Raw genomic sequence first — 2,050 nt, 5'->3', positions numbered from 1 at the left:
GACACACAACCCGCCTACCCCAGAGAGGAAAGTGTGTGTGTGTGTGTTTGTGTGTGTGTGTGTGTGTGTGTGTGTGTAGGAGGCGGAGCTGGTTCAAACAGGTCAAGAGGGGAGGGAGGGAGGCCACAGGAGTCAGGTCCGCCTTTCCCTTTCTGCTCTCACAAAACTGAGCTCCCATCCTGCCGCCTTGTCTTCCCATTGATGAGAGGACATTGCCCCAATCCCTGACTTCTGCTGTGTCCAAGGACTCTTGTTATTTTTTTATCTACTTCCCACCCCAAATTCGCCTCCTTCTGCTCCTCAAACTCCTTCACCATGATTTTCTGCCCCCGTCCTTCCATCCCCCACTGCCTGGGGTGTACCTCTCTCCTCCTTTCATTACCCGGATGGCTCTCCTTCACCTCCAAAGCGACAGGCTTCCCCAGGAAGCCTTCCTGAACCACAGACCCCCATGGTCTCTGCAGTGGGTTGAGTGGTGGCACCCAAAAAATATATCCACATCCTGATGCCCAAAATTTGTGAATGTGACCTTATATGGAAAAAGAGTTTTAGGGGAAGGGTATGGCTCAGTGGTAGAGCGTGTGCTTAGTATGCACGAGGTCCTGGGTTCGATCCCCCGTACTTCCAGTTAATAAATAAACTTAATTACCTTCCCCCAAAATAAAATAAAGTAATAAAAAATGGTTTTTGAAGATGTGATTAAAACTCTTGAGATGAGATCATCTCACATTAAGATGCGCCCTAAATCCAGTGACAAGTGTCCTTATATGAAAAAGGCAGTGGGAGATTTGAGATACAGAGACACGGGGAAGGGGCCCATGTGAAGATGAGGCAGAGACTGGAGAGATGTGTCGGCAAGGCCAGGAGCCCAGGGATGGTCTGCACCACCAGAAGCTGAAGGAGACAGGAAGGAGCCTCCCTGAGAGCCATCAGAAGGCAGGTCCTCCTGCCCCCTGGCCAACTCATCCCCTCACTGTGCCACCAAGAAAGAAGGCAGCCCTGAGTCTCCTTTCCTAGATGGCTCATCACTTTCTGCTGTTTTGTCCACTTACTATCTTTGCATCCTCAGCCACCTGATAGGTTCAGAAAAAGCTAAGACTTTGCAGCGAATCCAGCTTGTTTTGGTTGCTGAGGTGAAAGCAAAGGTCTCTGGCCATTTTCTACACAACCAGGAGCGAAACTCACAGCTGCATGCAATTTATAGAATAAGCCCCAGAACTCTAAAAATATTTGAAAGCTCTGGGCTCAGCCCAGCTCTCTTGGTTAATGCACAGGGAAGTTCAGCAGAGTCCAGACTAGAACTCAGTTTGGGCATGCGTCTTCCTGACACCACTCTCTTGGTATTAAACCACCCTCACCACCGCCACAACCACCACCACAACCACCACCAAAAGCCAGAGCTGCTTGTCTGGCACCCGCCTGCGGACAGGTACGTGTCAGCGACTTCCATGAACTGTCTCATTCTATTTTCACAGCAGCTATTTAAAGTCGGTGGTATCACACACACGCATGCTTTATAGATGAGGAAAACCAGCATCAGAAGATCTACCAAACCTTCCCAAAAAGTCAGTACAAGGCCCTTGGACCCAGGTCTACATGGCCCTGGGTCTGCACCCGTGCTCTCTGTCCTACAACCAGACTTGATCTCTGCAGCCACTTGACCGCTCTCCTGTCCAGAGGGAGGCCCGGGATCCTCCAGCCGAGCCACCATCCCTCCCGTCTGGGTCTCCACCTGCTCATCTCTTCAGCTCTTGCTTTTGAAGCAAGAACAGAAGCAAGAAGAACTTCCACTGTAAACGTGCGGCTGCCACTTGGGTGCCAGTGTTGCCACGCCATGGGCTCAGGCTCTGCCGGGGGACAGAGATGTGGAAGGGGAAGCAGCTGGCCCTCTGTCTCCCGTTGGCACCCAGGGCTGGCCAGAGCCCTTTCCAGAGGCCAGAGGACCGTTGCGTAGAGGGATGCACAGCAGGCAGGACTATGGAGATCCATCAGGTCCGGAGCCAAATTGGAGAAACCCATTAGCCATCCACGCTATCGGGATGCGTGGAGC

At 52.0% G+C, this 2,050-nt stretch overlaps 1 non-coding gene across 1 annotated transcript; it reads left to right on the top strand.

Annotated features, from left to right (window-relative positions):
• The first annotated feature begins 553 nt into the window (after nt 1–553).
• Nucleotides 554–627, top strand: TRNAT-AGU (transfer RNA threonine (anticodon AGU)). The gene has a single exon. It is a non-coding gene; the product is annotated as a tRNA-Thr (tRNA).
• Nucleotides 628–2,050: the final 1,423 nt, after the last annotated feature.

Source organism: Camelus bactrianus, chromosome 13, assembly GCF_048773025.1.
Source record: "Camelus bactrianus isolate YW-2024 breed Bactrian camel chromosome 13, ASM4877302v1, whole genome shotgun sequence".
Taxonomy (NCBI): Eukaryota; Metazoa; Chordata; class Mammalia; order Artiodactyla; family Camelidae; genus Camelus; species Camelus bactrianus.
The sequence above is the reverse complement of the archived record's forward strand: the minus strand, read 5'-3'. Positions and strand labels throughout refer to the sequence as shown.